This window comes from Odocoileus virginianus, chromosome 10 (assembly GCF_023699985.2).
Source record: "Odocoileus virginianus isolate 20LAN1187 ecotype Illinois chromosome 10, Ovbor_1.2, whole genome shotgun sequence".
NCBI lineage: Eukaryota > Metazoa > Chordata > Mammalia > Artiodactyla > Cervidae > Odocoileus > Odocoileus virginianus.
This window is the reverse complement of record NC_069683.1, coordinates 10722969-10743416: the sequence shown is the minus strand read 5'-3', so window position 1 is coordinate 10743416 and position 20448 is coordinate 10722969. Positions and strand designations below refer to the sequence as shown.

The 20448-nt window shown below is 41.8% G+C and overlaps 1 long non-coding RNA gene across 1 annotated transcript in view; it reads right to left on the bottom strand.

The window, feature by feature from the left end:
* Positions 1–20448, bottom strand: part of LOC110132564 (uncharacterized) — a 35442-nt gene extending 14994 nt beyond the window's left edge. Inside the window, exons 1-2 of the long non-coding RNA XR_011489862.1 lie at positions 20355–20448; positions 17727–17774 (exon numbers count right to left, since the gene is read on the bottom strand). This is a non-coding gene — a long non-coding RNA (uncharacterized lncRNA). The remainder of the gene's footprint in view (positions 1–17726; positions 17775–20354) is intronic.

Below are 20448 nucleotides of genomic sequence, written 5' to 3'. Positions count from 1 at the left end.
GTGTGAGCTGGAGTGGTCTGGCTAATGTTAAATCTAGGAAATTAAAGTTTTAGGTCTTTTAAACTTTTGTTGTTTGGATGATACATCTTAAAACAGGCCAGTGAGTGCACTCTCTCTTCTTCAAGGATTTAGAACTTCTCCGGCTAATATTAACATTGACGTCTGCAAAGTGAGGTTGAAATGGACACCCAGATAATGAGGAATGGAGTATCTCTCTCATGGGCTAGGACTGCTTGAAAGCTTTGGGGGATTTCTGAATGTTCCTACAGTTTTAGGGTGTCTCCCTTTTATTCCAGTAAGTCAGCCGAAAAACTTCTCTCCACAACTTTCTCTGGTAGTGGTTTAGTTGCTAAGTTGTATTTTGACTCATTGCTCCCCTGTGGACTGTAGCCCACCAGGCTCCTCTGTCCATGGGATTTCCCAGGTAATTCAGTTAAAGAATTAACTACAAACTCAAGACTCTAAATATTTATCCAGTAAAGTACTGAGTTCTATGACTCCATTTTTTAGACTGATTGTCGTAGATAGATAGATACATAAATATAGATATCAAGATAGATATATCTGTTTAAAAATATATACCTGTTTAGTATATATTCATTTTTGGTAGAAATTGTGTCTGTTCTGTTTAAAAGCAATATCTAAAGGTTAGAGATTGTGGTCATAATTTGATATCCACAATTTATAATCTCTAACGGGTAGTGCAACCATTTTTTGTTTGAGACTCTCTTGAGGTCTTCACTGCAAATGAAGCCTCTCTAATCTTCACCCATTGTCCATTTACACATGAGTAAATATGTTAAACTGCTCATAAAATGATAAAATAATTCTGAAGATAAATGCAAAATGACTTTTACAAAGACACGAAACAGTACATTACATTCTACTCTGGGGAATGCTTGCCAACATTCCACAGGCCAGAGATTTGATAAAATACCAATTTAAAGGATGGAAAAAAAATGATTCCTTGAGTGAAGAATTTTAGTTCCCCAGGATGGGAGTCTAATTCTTGAAGAAAGGAGAAACATATAATTTTTTCTTACCTATGAAATTCAGCAATTCTTAAGCTAATAAATTAGAGCAAGTGGTTAGTCTGAGACATGGAGAAAATTGGATACACTATGAAAAATTAGCAGCAGTGTTAATGAGAAAATGTTTGACATAAGTTCTGTGCTTCAATTTAGTATGCTGGGTGATTAGGTCTTCATAAAGTTGTTTATTAAAAAGAAAAAAAGAGTATTTGATCCTTTTTTAATGTTTCCAGATCCTGCCAAGGTCAAAGAAGACAGTCTCTGCTCTGTTGCATTATGTTCTGGTGTAAGAGTTGATGGTTTAATGAAATTGTTATAGAAGAGCCAGCAGCCAGTGAACATCAGACTTGTGTGTGTCACAGAGAGAGCATCTTTCACAAACAATTAGCTCTTTATAAGACATATGACAGTCCTCACATTTACCACATATGTCCCATGCCTCCTAAATAAAAACACCATTTACAACCCACCAAAATTAATCTGGGCCCCCCTGAAGAGAAGGGAATCAACTCCTTAGTTCTTTGCAAGTTAACTCTTTCAAGTCTGAAACATACCATTTTATGCTTTTTAGCTGATGGACCTTTACCCATTTATACTTCCAAAGAGTTGTTTCTGATATTAAAGAAAGTTTAAAACATCTCTCTTGTTCAGATGATGTTTGATTGCAAAGAACCAAAATTCACTCTAATTTACCCAAAAGAAGAGTTTATTATAGTATACAGACATAATAAATAGCAAGAAACTAGTAAGCCTAAGGAAGAAATGAACCAAGAATTTCCAGGCACCTCAGTAGCAGTTGTTCATGGATCTTCTATCTGATGCGTAGTTTAAAAAAAAAAAAAAATCATCTATTCAGCTTCTTCCTAGTCAATGTGTCTACCCCAGGTCGTGTGTCTGTCTTGATTAGTAGCTAAGGTTATGCAGAACCTAGAGTGGCCCACTTTGGGTAAGGAGTGCAACAGGTTGAGTTTTAAGTCAGAGCAGTATGTTTATGAGGACAAATGTTCATTCTTCTTATTCAAGACCCCCAACAATTTCAGCCCTGTCATCTTAACTCATCAACCTGACCACTGACATTGCTTGAAAGTATATAAGTGAGTTGAAGCAGACCTATATCTGCTACTAAAAGGGGGAAAAAACCTGCAGTAATTCATAGCCCTTGAGGTGCTGGTAGGAATCAGTATTACCATGTTTATCTGCAAGGACAGTGACTTATTAAGAAATCCCAAGCCCCTGTTTCCTTTGTTCCCCACAAACTGGAGGAATTAACTGGCCATTCTCAAGGAATGAGTTGGTCAAAATAAGCTATGAAACATCTCTTGTAAGATATTCAGCCCTGCCCACATTAAAGACTCCCAATAGACTGATTTAGTTACACAGTTAAGCTACCTCACAAAGTGTGTGGTTGAAAAGATGAATCTGAGATGGGGAATAGCTCACATTTTTACTTTCAAGTTTGGAACATAGGATTTGGAGTAAGGTCTGGTTCAGAACAGAATTCTACCATCTACCTGTGAGACTTTAATCAAATGATTTAATCTCAGAACCTCAGTTCATTAAATGAAAGGGCTAATAGTACTCATCTCACAGGATTGTTGAGAGAGCAGTGAGAAAAAGGATGTAAAGAACTTAGCGTGGTGCCTGGCATACATGCACTACCATTATCAAATTGTTTGATTAGACTTTCCATATTAATACATGTTAATTCTTGTTTCATGACCTATCTCCCTTGCAGTTTTTTACACTCAAAGAAATATAATTTTAAGAATAAGTAAACAAAAAAGACCATTCAACTAATGACTGAGATGAAGATAATTCTATTCTGGACCCTCAAATCAAAATATTAAAGTAACAGTAGAAGCTAATCAGATGTTTGGAAGGTATAAATTTGATCTTGCAAGTAAACCTGGGATTTCCTTCAATAAATATGGTTTCCACTTCCATCTCCTTGTCTTGTTGAGCTGAAATACAGAATTAGAAGACACATATTCCAGGTCAGGTCTGCCAAGCAAACCACCAACCACTTGCAAGACTTAAATTTATAGCACCTATAAAATATATGGTTATGTACAAGCATAAGGAATAAGCAGTCTAGAAGATAAAGAATTTAATAAAAATTGCAGCTACACAGAGCTAGCTGCTAAAGGTTGAAGTGGGAGTATCTTCTGCAGCAGATGTATGCTGCTATTGAATGCTTGAATCAATGCAGGAGCTGCTGCTGCTGCTAAGTCACATCAGTCGTGTCCAATTCTGTGCGACCCCATAGACGGCAGCCCACCAGGCTCCCCGGTCCTTGGGATTCTCCAGGCCAGAACACTGGAGTGGGCTGCCATTTAATTCTCCAGTGCATAAAAGTGAAAGTGACGTCTCCCAGTCGTGTCCAACTCTTAGTGACCCCATGGACTGCAGCCTACCAGGCTCCTCCGTCCATGGGATTTTCCAGGCAAGGGTACTGGAATGGGGTGCCATTGCCTTCTCCACAATGCAGGTGGGGCATTCAAAAAGCTTCCTCGGGGTCAGGTTGCTCCAGGTACTTTGTAAGGTTATAGAGTCCGTGATTGAATGATTTTGCAGAGGAGAGTCAGAGGACAGAGTACTTTCTTAGTCCCCAGGGATTCTCATCTGTTGTGACTAACCAAAGCCCCAAGTAGGAGGATGGGTCAGAGGTCTGAAATTCAGAGCCTTGCTGGAACGCGTTGATCCTTAGAAGTAAGCGTCTCGGTATGATAAATACTAACTCCTCAAGCCCGTTAGGGAATGGAAATTTAAGAACCGTTTGGGTCAAAGATCAGGAAATTTATGGCGATTATCTGTGGTTACAGTGTAGAGTGTTTGAGGATGGTTTAAGCCAAAGAGTCCAGTGCCTGTAAATCTTGAGTGATATTAATACCTCTGTGAGCATGTGTGTACAATGTTTCTGGAAAGATTAATTGCAAAGGCCAGTTCCCAGGAAAGACAAGCAGGTAATTGGCATTTAATTAATGAGAATAAGTTATATTAAATTAAAGACTTATAATCCTTGATTATTTATCTTCCTGTAGCCAGTGTGACAATCTACTCTTAGATTATTAACTGGGCACTGTTTTTCGAGAGGCCAAACTAAACCTTCTGTTCAGACTATAAATAAGAATATGCTTGCATATCAACCATGAGAACAGAACAACTTTTGGAAAACCACAGAGGGTTTTTCTTTTTAACATAAATAATATATTAAAAATTCAATCCAGCAGAGCACCCAAGGTCTCGGGCATATTCCACACCTCCAAAATTCAGAAAAGTTGAACGACTGTTGAAGAAAGGTCATGAGCTTGAGGGTTGGTCTGATCGGTTAAGTCCTACCTCTGACTCTATTAACTCTATGGCCTTGGGCATGTTATTAAAATTCTCCCAGGTTCAGTTCTCTTATCTTCATAAATGGGAAAATAATATCTACCTGGAATATATTGTTTTAAAAATTAAATTCCCATGGTCCAGTGCATATGACATGGACAGTGCTCCATAGAAGTTTCTTCTCTTTGTTGTCTCCTTCTTTTCTAGCACAGGGTGACAGAGGTTAGAAAATTATTCCAAAACAAAATTGAAAGATCTGTTCTATTTGATGTTGACAATTACCGTTCGTGTATGCTAAGTTGCTTCAGTAGTGTCTGGTTCTGTGTGACGCTATGGACTATAGCCCACCAGGCTCCTCTGTCCACGGGATTCTCCAGGCAAGAATACTGGAGTGGGTTGCCATGCCCTACTTGAGAGGATCTTTCAGACCAGGGATCAAACCTGTGTTTCTTATCTCTCCTACATTGGCAGGCTGGCTCTTTACCACTAGAGCCGCCTGGGAAGCCCCAAAATAGACCCACACGAGTACAACCAATTCATTTTTTTTTTTTTTAAGTGCAAAGGCAATTCAATGGAGAGAGGTAATTCTTTTCATCAAATGGTGCTAGGACAATTGGACTTAATATGCAAAAATAAATAAACTTAGACCTAAACCCACATATCTTATACAAAAATTAACTTGAAATAGGTTATTGATCTAATTGTACAACATCAGTCTGAAAGGTTTTCAGGAGAAAACGTGGGAGAAAATACACATAACTTGGAATCAAAAAGTTCTTAGAGATGACACCAAAATCACAACTCATAAAAAATTGGTAAGTTGGACTTCAAATTAAAAACTTCTGCTCTGTCAAAGACACTATTTGAAAAATGGAAAGACAAGCCACTGGGAGAAAATATTTGCAAATCACATTGTGTCTATGGCTAGAATATATTAGAATCTTAGAATTCAATCAAATTAAAAATGGGTAAAGGATTTGAATAGACACTTTACCAAAAAGGACATACAGATGGTCAATAAGCACAAGAATAGATGGTCAACATTATTAGCCACTAGGAAAAGGAGATACCTCTACTTGTAAATTAAAACTACAGAGATACCACTATATAACTATTAGAGAGACTTAAAAAACAAAGAAACACACAAAATGAAAACCTGATAGTATCACATGTTAATGAGGATGCAGAACAACTAGAAATCTCATGCATTACTGATAGGATTATAAAGTAGTACCACCATCTGGAAAACAGGTTGGTAGTTTCTTATGAAATTAAGCATACATTTACCATATGACCTAACAATCTCACTCTTGGGTATTTACCCTAGAGCAATGACAATGGAGAAGGCAATGGCAACCCACTCCAGTATTCTTGCCTAGAGAACCCCTTGGACAGAGGAGCCTGGTGGGCTGCTGTCCATGGGGTCGCACAGAGTCAGACACAAATGAAGTGACTCAGCATGCATGCATGCAGTGACAACTTAGATTCACACATACCAAAAAAACCTGTACAGAAATATTGATCACATCTCTTCATAAGCACCAAAATCTGGAAATAATTCAGATGTCCTTCAGTGGGTGAATGAAAGCAAACTGTGGTACATTCATACAATAGGATACTACTTGGCAATAGAAAGGAACAAACCATTAAAATACATAACGTGACATATGACATGAAGTCGCTTCAGTCGTGTCTGTCTCTATGATGCTACGGACTGTAGCCTGCCAGGCTCCTCTCTCCATGGGATTCTCCAGGCAAGAATACTGGAGTGGGCTTCCATTTCCTTCTCCAGGGGATCTTCCCCCACCTAGGGATCGAACCTGTGTCTCTTAAGTACCCCACATTGGCAGGCAGGCTCTTTACCATCAGCGCTACCTGGGAAGCCCTAATAAAACACATGACAACATGGATGAATCTCAGGGGCGCTATGCTGAGTGAAAGAAGACAGTCTCAAAAGGTTATATTCCATATGATTCCATTTATGTGATATTCTCAAAAAGGCAAAACTATAGTGATCAGTGGTTTCCAGGGAATAGGGTGGAGGTAATATGTGACTCCAAAGGAGCAGCATGGGTTGGGACGGAGTTTGGGGGGATGATGGAATTGTTTTGTGACTGGTGGTGGTGGTGATTGTTACACACATCTACACATGTGCTAAAACTCAGAACTACATGCCAAAAATGTCAAATTGACTATTTTTTAAATAGAGTAAAAAGAAAGAAAATGAGTCCATTGAGAAATTGATCTGACTTATGATAAATAAGACATAATATCCAGGAACTCCAAGACTCTTTTTGTAAGTATAATTTATTCATTTATTGGAAAAATGTTTCTTGAGCACTTCCTATGTGTCCATAGTGTTTTAGGTGCCAGAACTGAAGTACTAAATGTAACAAAAACTCATGGGAGCTTGAATCACCGTAAGTAATAATGATGTGGTATGTCAGATGCTATAAATACTATGATAAGAGAAATAGGAAATGGGGGGAGGTAATGTTGCTATTTGATAGAGGGTGGTGGTGGAGAACAGTTCATAGCCACAAGGAAGAGAAGGAACAAGCTGTGCAAAATCTTGGGATGAATGTTGCAGACAAAGAGAATAATCTTAGGTAGAGCCCCAATCCAGCACACAAGACTGATCAGAATAGAGCCACTCTTCTTGAAACTAAGCGGGAGGTTCCCAGAGAATCCTTTGCAGAACCCTAGGGTTTGGATGGGGAACACAGTGTGACATTCACTAAGCCAACCCATCCTTACACAGAGCTTATTTGCCTTGAGGTCAAGAAGAAATCTCTCCTGGGTAAGAAAAATCTCTTCCCTAAGGCCAAGATGGAAATCCTGTCTAAAATCCCATCGGTTGGAAATATGCTTTAGGCCTAGGTGATAAAGCCAAAGTCACCTGAAAATCACAGACTCTCTCCAGGGTGTGGCGAGAGCAGGAATCAGTTTGTCTATTAGCAAGGACAGAGGAGAAGAGACTGGCCACTGGTATCTTTCAGTGATGCTGTGAGTAGTTGACAAGTATGGTGGAGAATCAAGACTCCAGCCCAGGTGATTCATAATTAACCTGAGAAAGAGAAACAACCATAGATGGGAGGTGATCCCCAGATTGGCTTCATATTGAAGGTTCCCAGCTCAAGGTGTAGATGTTCAGAGAGGTGGAGCCTGGGAAGAAACCTCGGGTTGACAGAGGCCAGCAGGAGGGCCAGAGAGCAGACGAGGGCTAAGTCAACAAAGTGCCACGAACCCAGTAGAGATGGCAAGGCGGTAGATAATGTGGCTGAAAAGAAGTTAGTAGACATCCTGAAGCCTGTTGGCCAGAAGCCCAGAGCAAAACTGAAACTATCCCTCAATATTGCTGCTTTTCTCTTCCAAGACTCAACAGCCACTCCGTGAGTTTATCTTGAAGCTGGGCAGACTTTAAGAGAGAAACATGAAAATCCCCTCCCATCAGCCTGCCCATTACTATCTCACAATCTTCCTGGGCTGCAGTTTAGGAAAATTCCAAGGGAACCAGTCCCCTTTAAGAACCAATGGCTTACAGGAACTGGCTTCCTGCCAGTGTGGAAAAGTAGAGCAGGAGACATTTAAAGCCCTGTTTGAAAACTGTCATTTTTCCAACAGCCTCAGATGGGGTGATTAATCAAGAAGCAATTCCGGAGAGAAGCCATCTTCTTTACCTACTTAAATCTCCCAGGTTAAGTTGTATTTTAAGCCCTGGCTTATTTTTAGACAAGTTTGTTGCTGTTGCCTAACCCTATGTTAAAGCAATTATTGTCTGCGAGGGTCATGCAGAGTTCAGTAGAACTGAAAAACTCACAGCCTTTAGTATTAATGGGGTGAGCAGCTTGTTCAGGGTCTTTTCCTTAAAGGGACAGAACAATGAGTGAGAACAGTCCATAATGACAAAAAATGCACTTGATGTTTCAAGAGAGGGGAGGCTTCTTTTGGTGGCTTCTGGCAAAAGACCCCAAAATCAAACAAAACAAAAAAATGGTTGGAATCAAGTTCCACCCTCTAAAGACCAGTGGCCCCACCCCAATATTGTTGAATCTGTTATTTGAACTCAAGTGAAGAATTAGAAATTCAAAAAGGAGACAGAAGAGAAGTAATGTATTTCAAGTGTCTATTATGTGCTAGTTGTTTCACGTAAGTTTACCTTAATTGTCACATCTACCCCTTTGATGTATATGATGTAATGTATGTGCTATTATTACATGTTCTCTGCAGATGAGGAAACTGAGAGAGCTAAGTATTTTGCTCCAGATTACACAGTAACTGGCAGAACCAGGCTAAGAACCCAGATTGATCTAAGTACATGGATCCTTTCTCACTACACGCTCCCAGTCCATGTTAAATGTCAGGATAACTGGGCAGGTTGAATTTTTTCTTTGTTCTTTTAGACTCCCCAAACATATTAAGATGCTCATTTCAGACACCTCTCTTTCCTATGAATTTCCTATGAATTCTGTCTTTGAAAAATAATGAGAACTAATATGTAATATTGAAGACAACAAATGCCAGATATTGAAGACAAATGGCATGGTCTAATTAAATCCACACACAACACATATACACACGTGATTAAAAATAAAAGATTTAATAATCATCCATTTTACGGAGGAGAAAGTTGAGGCTTAGAGAGTTTATATCTCTTGTTTACGTAGCACAGCTAGTAGTGATAGAGCCAGGTTTCACAGCCAGGCCTTTTGATTTGAGGATCTACTCCTACCTGTGGTTTTGTTCAGGCACTGTGGCTTTTTTTTTGTCCTCCCCTGATGGACAAAGCTGAGCACCCGGCCCAGATTTCCTTGTGAGGATTCTAGGGGCTGATTAGCAGTCTCACCACAGAGTGTCTGAGCCTTTTGAGAGAAAGTGTAAGATGACCATATGGAAAAATGGTGCCTCTTTAGCCTCTGCGTCTCAAGCTGCTTGGCTGTATTGCTACTAAGCTACCCTCCATGGGGCTGCTGCTAAGTCGCTTCAGTCGTGTCTGACTCTCAGCGACCCCATGGACTGCAGCCCACCAGGCTCCTCCATCCATGGGATTTTCCAGGCAAGAGTACTGGAGTGGGCTGCCGTTGCCTTCTCCGCTCCATGGGGCAGCCACTCTCTAAAGGATAGTGGTGGTTTAGTCACCTAGTTGTGTCTGACTCTTTGTGACCCTATGGACTATAGCCTGCCAGGCTCCTCTGTCCATAGATTCTCCAGGCGAGAATACTGGAGTGGGTTGCCATTTCCTTCTCCAGGGGATCTTCCCAACCCAGGAAACGAACCCGGATCTCCTGCATTGCAGGCAGATTCTTTACCAGCTGAGCTATGCAGGAAGCGTGGGGCCCAAAACCGCAAGGCCTGTGGGTCAGACTCAATGCCCCAGCTTCTTTGAAGGCTCTAGACATTCCCTTCTCCCTCGCTTCTGGAAATGGCAATCCGTCTGTGGCATCTCTGTGGTGGTGTGTTGTTTAATGACTGCAAATTCCTTCCATTCCAGTGTCCAGGGCCCTATGCACTGTAATTCCGCAGCCTTGCCTGTCCTGGAGGACAGTGTGTTTCTCCACCCTCTTCAATCTGGGCAGTTAGGACTTGCTCTGACCTATCAGCTTCCACCTTCTTTGAATGCTGTCCTGAGGCCACCACACAACGAAGCTGATCCAGCCGACTGAATAATGACAGGCCAGATGGGAGAGAAGTGTGGCACCCCAGCCGACAGCCAGCACCCACTGCGGAGGCCAGGGACACCCGCAGTCCTGACCTTGAACCCAGGTGACCCTCCCTCTGAAGGCAGCTGCTTGAGTGAACCCTGGCAAAATAGGCAGTGTAAGCTTACAGCCAATTCAAAGAATCATGGGGGGCTAGGGCAGAAAATCCATTGTTTTTAAGCCACATTTGGGGATGGTTTGTCACCCAGCGAAGACTGACTGAAACAGTGCCCCTTTGAAGCTCGGAGCACTGTAAGGGTGCATCCTCAGTTGACACTCTTCTCTGCAACACTTCAGAGGCTGCTGCTGTGTAATCAATGAACGTGATCCTCCCCGAAACCTGCCTCCACTGCCATAAATTCCTCCAGAGAACACTGGATGTTTCAGGACTCTTATCCTTCGAGGAACACAGGCAGGACACTCATATTACTAAACTGACAATATTTGAGGTCTGAAAGAAATATATATATTGTACCAATATTCTAAAATAACGCCAAAAATCAAAATTAATATTTTGTTGGGACTTCCCTGGTGGTCCAGTGGTTAGGAATCTGTCTTCCAATACAGAGGACATGGGTTCAATCCCTGGTTGACAAACTTGGATCCCACAAGCCACTGGGCAACTAAGCCTGTGTGCCACAACTAGAGAAGCTCACACTGCAACGGAGGATCCTGAATGCTGCAGCTAAGACCCAACACAGCCAATAATAAATAAATAAATTTTAATTAACATTTCATTGAATGCAAATGTAATAATCTGCCAAGTAGTTGCCTACATTTCATGGGATTTTTTTCCAGGCAAGAATATTGGAATGGGTTGCCACTTCCCTCTCCAGGGAATCTTCCCAATTCAGGGATTGACCCCATGTCTCCTCCATCTCCTGCTTGGCAGGCAGATTCTTTACCACTTAGCCGCCTGGGAAGCCCAATGAGCTTGAGTGTCTTGGGTGTTTTGTGTGCCGATGGACCTGGGTACTCTGTGTATTCACTCTTTAAGTTCTACCCTGATGCCCCAAACTTCAGCTGAGTTATGCTATCCTGTCCTTTGGGAGAAGATTTAGTGAGGAGTTCCTAAACCTAAGGGTACCCTGTCTATCCAAGTCAGTTACCAAAAAGACAGTCACCTGCCTCAGCCAATCAGAGACTGTTTTAAGGCACATCAAGGCAACTCAATTCATCAGGAAGGTTGTAGAAAAGCAACTGAATGCTTTCTACAGAAACAGCATTGTGGGGGCACAGTGTATGATGGGGGGTACGGAGATGAAGCCAGCAAGGACAAGTGAATTCTTTATTAGCTAATTGAGAATTATTTCAAGCCTCAGTCCTTCCTGAGAAAAGTAAGCGGGGAGTTCCTGAATTTCTGTCAGAACCATGAGCACAGACACACATTTTAGGAAAACACAGAAGCAAAAGCTGGCATAGCAGCTCAGCAGGGGGACTACAAAGAGCTCTTATCAACACATTAGCCCGCAGAGAATCAGCAATACCCCGGGTGCCATTCTCAAAAATGTGGATTAGCCACTTCTGCCTGAGTGGAGTTCTCAGTTTGGTTCTGCAAGTGACCACACACCATGTTTATTCTCAGACTCTCTCTCTTATTTGGGAATATACCCAACCTTAATCAAAGTTCTCCAAATCCAGTCTGTGTAGCCTAAAGGCTATGTGGGGGGAAGGGGTCAGCCTTACTAGAGGCCATTAGGATCAAAACTAAACTCATGAATCATTCCTGCAAGGCAACCACTTGGTGGAGAGGCCCCGTTAAAAGCCAAGATTGCTCTTAATTTAATCTAGTGCAGTCAGTCCCCTGGAGAGGTGCCGAGGGATTGTTTATGGGATTGGGGAAGTAATCAATACACCATCAGAGAGGGAGCCAAATAATTTAGGTCGTGTTCATCTGAGGGAGGGCAGACCTTGCAGAGAGGGCATCTATAACTGTAGTTGAGAAAGGGAGAGGAAGAGAGGGGGAAGGAAGAAACAAGGACAGAATACATTAACAAGGAGAATTTGAACATTTTCATCCTCATCAGGACAATGAGGAAAACCCTGACAGTTTTCTTTAAAGATGTGTCCTGCCAGATCTCTCATTCCTCCAACAGAGGTTTATTAAATGCCTCCTTGGTTTGTTCACACCCACAACTGTACATTCAGGAGCAGGCATTGAATTTGTGTCTTACGTCTTCCAAACTTCTCCTCCGCAGCTTCTCAGCTCATTGATGGCAACTGACAAGTTCCTGTTCCAGCCCAAAATGTTGGTCCCCATGGAGGGAACTTGTCTGGTACATCTCCTTTTTCTGTTGCAAATGCCTTGGGGCAGACTCATCCCATGGTTCTCGATCATGGTTGGAGAATAAGAGGAGTAAGACCAACCTGAGCTTGAGCTGTTTATTTATTCTGGCTTTCAACAAATCTCTTTCCACATGTGCAAGCGTGCTTTGTTTCTGTCTTTTTAAAAGGTAATATTCACACATGCTAAAATTTTCAGTTTTATGGGGGGGTTTAAAGTGTAAAATCAGTCTCCTTCCCACCTACCATAACCCACTTCCAAGTACTCTGCCCACAGGCAGCTCTTACCACCAGTATTACTTTTTCTTTTTTTTTAACATAAGTTAACACTCGGCACTGACACCTCGCATTTTTTTCTCTTAACAAAATGCTTTTGGATTTCATTCCTTGTGAATACATGTAGATCTGCCTCAGTATTTTCAATGGCCACGTAGGAGTCCATTTTATGTGCATTTAGGTTGCTTCTAGTCATTTTTGGGGGTGGGGAGGGGAAAATCTTTCGAGCATTTTCAAGAAAACTACTAAAAGATAAGAGTAACTACTAAACTAACTACTAAAAGATAAGAGTATTTGGTCCCAAGCCTTGAAGACCCCTAGTCTAGTGGAGGAGGCAAAGTAATTAATGGATGGTTTCATTAACGTTTGGGCTACAATCCTGCCATGAATCCATGACTAGAGAGGCATACAGAACACACATACATCTCCCTGGTGGGGCCGCAAAAGGCATCACAGAGGCGGGGCCAGGGATGCTGGCCAGGTGGAATGCAGGTAAGAGGGCAGGAGGAAACAGCCTGTGCCCAAAGTCGGCTTCGGCAGCTACAAGGAGTGGCAGGAGGATGGGAGAGACTGATCAGCCTCGGACCACCGAGGTCTGCAGATGGAGCTGGTGCCTCCTCTAAGCTCAGCATCCCCAGCAGACAAATGTTCCCTCCTGCTCCTTCTCTCCCAAGGCCCCCAAACAACTTAATACGCAAGCCTCAGAAAGAAATTCCCAGCCCTGAGCCGGGCCTCCTGGACACCGTGTTTGCAGCCCTTCGCGGGAGCCCTGCCGGCCCCCTTCCCTCGGAGGCGAGGCGGAGGCGCTCCGCACCTGCCTCTGAATTGTGCCTGGCAGTCGCCGGCCGGGAGCTCAGTGACACAGCAGGTGCCTCCAGCCTGCAGACAATTCCATATTTCAATGGAGCGTCGCCACCAAAGCTTATTATCTAGGGCAATAAAGTTTGGGATTAGGGGGATTCGGAATGATTGTATGATTCTCCACAAAGCTTATCTTCTAATAGACCAGCTGCTTTATTAGGCCGCCCCCACCCGCACCGGGCCCTTCCCAAAGCATCCTGAGTCCCAGGCAGCCGAGGGGGGTCTTCAAGACGGCAGTGGCAGACAGCTGGGGGTATCGTATCACCCCCAGTCTCCATCTGCGAGTGTTAAATTACGGGCGGCTTCCAGCTGGGCACACCCGGGCTCCCACCTTCCTCCCACAAAGAGCCCTCTCCCCCACGTCAATGTCTGGCATCTGCCGAGAACACGGTGTGACCGCCCCTCCCCCGCTGGTCCCCACCTCTGAACTCGGAAGGGCCAAGCCTGGGTATTGGCCTGCTATCAGGGCCTCGCTGTCGCGGGGTGGAGGGCAGAGGCGTGCAGGGCTGGAGAAGGGGGTACCATGAACGTGTCTGCTGCCATGGGGCTCTGCTGAAAAGGGGACGGGGTGTGTACCACAGAGTCACAAAGAAGCTGGTCTGCTTAGCAAGCTTCTGAATAGTCCCCCCTAAACAGGAAATTACTGCACCCTTGATTGTGATGGGGGCCATTCGCACACCTTCCTCCACACTACTGCTCGGTTCCCTTTTCTGGCTGGAGCCGAGCGTGGGGCAGTGTCTCAGCCCCCTGTGATCAGCAGCGGTGGGACTAGCCTCGTGCCCTAAGCCTCCCTAACGGGGCTTCCTTGATGGCTCAGCCAGTAAAGAGTCGGCCTGCAATCCGGGAGACCTGGGTTCGATACCTGTGTCTGGAAGATCCCCTAGAGAAGCTAATGGCAACCCACTGCAGTATTCTTGCCTGGAGAATCCCGTGGACAGAGAAGCCTGGCAGACTACAGTCCACAGGATCGCAAACAGTCAGACATGACTGAGCGACTCACACACGTCCTTCCCTGAGACCCTCTTTTGTCCTGAGTCCTTGGCAGAATATCTGCTCAGAAGAGGAGGATGTTAATAAGCACTGATAAGCATGCTAAGAGGAACAAGGGAATCTGCAAACATGTTTGAGACAAATGAATATGTGCCCTTGTTTTCCTATTCTGCAAAACAGATTCTATCACTTACTTTGCAGGACTGTGGTGAGGTTAAAAACAAACGTGAGACATGTGTAGCATCCAACATTTGGCACATGCTCAGCAAGTGTGGTTGTGACGATGATGATGATGTGGTCTTATTATTGCTTTTGCTGTCATTATGTATGACTTGTAAACACGTTTATTAGCATGCCTTCTATAATGATCCTACTGGTATGAATGGGGGCATTCATAATAATTCTTGTGGGCAAGAATTATTGATATGAATCTAGCACACTTAATCCAAAGGGCTTGAGTGTTGTGAATGGACTTGAGTGCGGGACTAAGTACTTAAGCAGTGATGAGAGTTACTGAAGTTCAACTAATCTGTGCCCTGTTCCTTCATTCATTCAACAACCAAATTCTAAGCCCCTTCTGTGTGCTAGACACTGTTTTAGGTTTGGGGAAAACAGCAGTAAATGAGAATTTTAAAGTCTTTGCCCCTATGGCATGCATATTCCTTTGGGGAAGAAAGAAAATAAAATGTCCATGTAAGAAGAATCTCAAATTGTGATAGGCCCTATGAAGAAAATAACCAAATGATGGACTAGAAGTCATTTGGCAGGGTGTGGTGAGCTGGGTGAGTGACATTGAAGAGGGAAGCCATGGGCAAGTCCTTGATGAGAAGACACTAGTGAAGACCTAAGTGATGAGAATGAGGCAGTCGTATGAAGACCTGGGAGAAGAGTGCTCGGGAAGAGGGAACAGTGAATATAGAGCTTCTAGTAACAGAGAGGCAGGGAAAAGGCCAGTGTGTCAGAGCATGTGGGTGGGGAGTGCGGCGATGGATGTGGCAAGTGCAAAATCATGGAAGTATTTGCAGACCCTGGCAAGACTTAGGATTTCATTCTTTTTTTTCAGCTTTATTGAAGTATAATTGACAAATAAAATTGTAAAACGTTTAAAGCATCTATATTGTGACAATTTGATATACATTTACACTATGAAAGGATTCCTCCCAACAACTTAATTAACACATCCAGCTATAAATATAGATAGATATAGATGAGAACATTTAAGTTCTACTTTCTTAACAAATTTCAACATAAGGTTTTATTCTAATTGCCATAGGAAGATAGTGGGAGGTTTTCAGTAGTTGAATGACATGATTTGATTCATACATTGGGGAGGTCCCTCTGGCAACTGTGTTCACTGTCAGTGCGCTTGCATGAATAGCCAGTCAACACAAATGAAATACCGCAGCCTATCACAAAAATTCAAAAAGCCAGGACAAGAGAAGACCTGAACAGCAAGAGACCCAGATCAAGAAACTCATATCAACTAGAAGCCCAAGAAAAGCCTGTACTGAGGACAAGTTCATATGACGTTAAACTGTATTAACACCACATTTCCTACAGGCTTAAGGCTTTTGCTCCATTTGAGTTAATAACCCAGGGCAAATGTAAAAGCTTAAGATTTTGAGACAAGCAATCACACCTGATCGTCTCTTGAATTGTCTATCATGTCTGTTGCTGTTTTTCCTAAGTTCTCATCCCTTACACACAAATTGAAAAACTGTCTCAACTCCTTGCTCTTCTATGATTTGATATGAGCAGATTCACAAAGGACAGCTGCCTAATACAGAAGAAGGCAAGTGGCTCTCATCCCTATTTTGGAAAGCTCTGCAAATACTACACAGAGATGCATACAAGGCTCACCTGTACGCTTTATCATTCTGTAACAAGTTCTTGTGAGTCTGTGGTCTGGTGAGAAATACATGTAGTCAGCAATCAAGAAAGGGGAATTTTCTTGGCTCTGCTTCAAACTAGCAATGCAAGCTTAGACAAGAAATTTGTTCTTTCAGGCCTCCATTTTATTTCTATCATGTGGATAATTCCTCCTCTACAAAGAACAAACAAAACTTAGGTTTCCCTAAACATAATTGGGAATCAGCTGCAATTTAAAAAATCCTCCATAGGGGCTACCCTGATGGTCCAGTAGTTAAGAGTTAGTCTTCCAATGCAGGGGACATGGGTTCAGTCCTTAGTTGGGGAACTAAGATCCCACTTGGTACCAGGCAACTAAGCCCACATGCCCTGGAGCCTGCGCACTGGAACAAAGATACCTATTGCTGCAACTAAGTAAATATATGCATTATATATTTTAAAAAATCCTCCATAAACAGGGGACCAGATATCACTTAACCTACATACAAATAGGAGTACAAATGGGAGACTCCTTTCTATACCTGCTTTCTCATGTTTTACACACGTTGCTAGTACACTTCATTATTGATTCCTAAACTTACTATATAGCATTACAGAGCAGCAATATATTCAAAATGAGAACTCCTGTGTACTGTCATCAAAGACATGTGATCCTATGATCCCTGTGCATTGAGACTGTGTCATTTTTTTTTTTTTGTAATCAATACATTAGGCACCCAGATGTTTGCTGAAATAAAATGATGCTATCAATTGTTGCTATTTTTTTAAGTCAGAAGACTCAAGAAGTTAAACAATTAAATAAATGTCTAGGTGAGTTAAGGTAGAGGCAAAGAACCTGATATATCTTGAGCTTTAAAATCACAGTAGTAAAATACACACTTAAGTAATTGTCGATGATACAGTGATGATCTTGTACTTCCAGGAAATATTAATATCTAGATTGTGGACTCTCTTTACAAAGGCAAGAAAGACTTTTATACATTTCAGCAATAAATTCATTCAGATTTTTGAAAATGCAAACTGTCGATTATCTGGGCTTCCCAGGTAGCGCTAGTGGTAAAGAACCCGCCTGCCAATGCAGGAAACTTAAGAGACTCCAGTTTGATCCCTAGGTGGGGAAGATTCCCTAGAGAAGGAAATGGCAACCCACTCCAGTATTCTTGCCTGGAGAATCCCATGGAGAGAGGATTATCCAGAAGATAGAAACATTTAGAATAAATTATTTGTTATTTAGTTTACACATACATTTATTGACAACTTACAATATACCAGAGAGAATCAGGCATGACATAGACAGGCAGATTCTCTTGCCCTCAAGAAGTTTGCATTCAAATGACAGAACCAGAATATCAGCAAGTAAACACAGAGAAATACACAAGGAATTTACCTTAGGAATCTTAGTGACTCAAGATCTCCTCTGATCTCATAAGTCCATCTAAGGAGCAATTAAGAAATTAAATGTGAATGTGCTATAAAAGTTAAATGCACTCTCAAAATGTAAGTTTTATTAGTAATAAAGGGTATAAAGAAAAGTGTCAGTTATTAATGACCATCTTACTTCTACGCACTCAGATAAAAAAGGAAGTAAAAAATCAAATCGCAGTAGAGTATATATAGTGTGTGATTTGACTCATAATTGTGCATTGGAAAAAAATTCTCTTTGAGGGCTTTCATTTTTAAAAACATTTCTATAGTGTTTGATTTTATTTTACAAAGGACTTGTATGGCTGTTGTAATTTAAGTGTTTTTAATGCAGAAACAGTCAATGGAATGTTCATGGGCCTCTATAAATAGGCATGTGTGCATTCAAAAGAATCAGAATGTGTGTGAGATGGTTGCCATTAAACATGAAAAGTCTCTGCTGTATCTAGCTTGGGTAATGAGGTAGAGAGAAAAATTCATCAAGATGAACTTGGAGATAATTCCTTTAGCACAGAAGGCAGAAACGTTAATTGATGGATGCGATGCCCACGCAGGATAACACTTTTAGCTCCCAAACATGACAGCTTCAGTTGGCCAATGTAAAAATAAAATGAAATGAAAGCCTTTTGAATTGACGTGATGGAGGAGAAGAGGAGAAATGATTTTGCCATGCACCAGATATCTATTTTTCATTGATACAAGGACCTTGGTCCAATTAGGAGACCTTAGTCCTGATCCTCAGGGATAGGACCATTCTTTTCTTTCCCTTTCCTTTTCCTTTCTTTCCTTTTCCTTCCTTTCTTTCTTTCCTTTCCTTTTCTTGCTTTGTATCTTATTTTTCATTAAATAACTACTCAAGATGAAGTATAGAAAGGAAGAAAAACATTTTACTTTTCAAGAGAAACAATTTCCATTGGAAGACACTACGCAAATCTATCTCTGTGTTTTCTTAGGTGGGTGGCTGGAGAAACAGGGTCGTGATTTTAAAGATCAGAGTCAAGGTGAACAAGCATTACACTGAACTCACCCGAGCCTCACATTACTACAGAAGAAAACAAATCTTCCCGATCCTGACAAATCCAAATTGAAGACTGCCTGCCTAGACAAATCCCAGCTTATCAATCAGGCTGCTTCAAGGAAACTAATCCCTAGCCCCGCTGCCTGCTGGGGATTCATTGCTCACTCTTTTGCTTGATTTTCTCCCCTCTGACTACACAGATTATTCAAATGGTGTGGTCACCCAAACAATTGGAAAGCAAACAGGCCAAGGTGCGAAGGATGCCTGGAGTGTTTCTGAGCAAGATTTAAGATTCTCCTCTTCCAGGAACAACAATTTGCATTTACCTGGGGCTTCAAAAATGACCTTAAAGAAAAGGAGGGAGGCAGAGGCTTGCTGTTCGGCAGAACTGGATTCAACTTCAGACTCAAATGTACACTAGCTTTGCAACCTTGGCCAAGTGACAAACTCCTGAAGCCTCAGTTTTCTCTCCTATACCTTGGAGATAATGATACCTACACGTTAGGGGATTCGGTGAGAACATGCAAGTCAAGTATATGGCATGTAGCCTGTCACACAGGAAGTACCTAATGTTTGAAAGTACTATTATTACCAAGAGAAAAGCAGTTAAGTTCTGACTTGAGGCTTTGAAGGAAATTGGTGTAACTGGCCAAGGAAAATCCTTGAATATGGAACTGTACCAGAATCGCATGCGCAGGAATGCAAAAATGGGTAGTTTCATCTGGGCTGCTAAATCACAGTTCCACAAATGTTCTGAAAGCTTTAGGTCAATTATGTAATTTTTTTAAGGTCCAATAGCCTCTTCTTTCCATGAGTAATATTCATACTCTAATTTTAATGAATTCAGAGATCTTGTCATTCTACCTCAAAGTAATGTCACATGTAATAATCACTGATTTCAATAGTCTGAAAGTAGTTGAAAAGATATTCTGGGTTTTGCCAGGCTTCTTCAAAGGATGTGACAGAGGATTTACTTGGTTCACAACAATGTTTATTTAATCTTTATGCTCTCCCATCCACTTAATTTACTCTCTGCAGCTGCTCTAAGCCTCTCTCCTCAAACACTCCTGAAAAACTATACCCTCTCTCACCCCATCACCATCAATAGGCATTTTCCCACCATTCACCCTCCCCTTTCTATCAACATCTTATTAACTAGATCAGTGTTTAGCCCCGCTAGCAGCCAAAAAGACTCCTTCCTCTTTGAGAGGGAGGAATAAGAGGAAAATTGAGATGAAGATCACAGGTGTCCTTCCATTAGTCTAAAAGTTTTGTGAACACTAAAAATGTTTTTTTGTTTAACCTGTTTCAAAAGGTTGTGAGAATTAAATGATAATTTATTTAAAATAAAAGGAAAAATGCTTGAATATAATAAGCGTACAACATAAATTGTACTATTCTTATTACTACTATCTTTGGGCTAACGGTAGTCCATGTTCAGCAAAGAATATAAATTCGCGTAAGAAACATGCAGCAAAATTAGAATGCACAGATCAGAGTTAAATCTTGTTCACAAGTATAGACCTTATGACACTTATAGTTGACATCTTACCCATTTAGACCTATTGTACCTACTTGTCCTTTCTTAGTTGACCTCCTTAGAAATGACCTTTTGTTTTCCCTGGGAGTCTAGCAGACCTTTAACTTCCCTGGTTTCCCCTGCCTACCC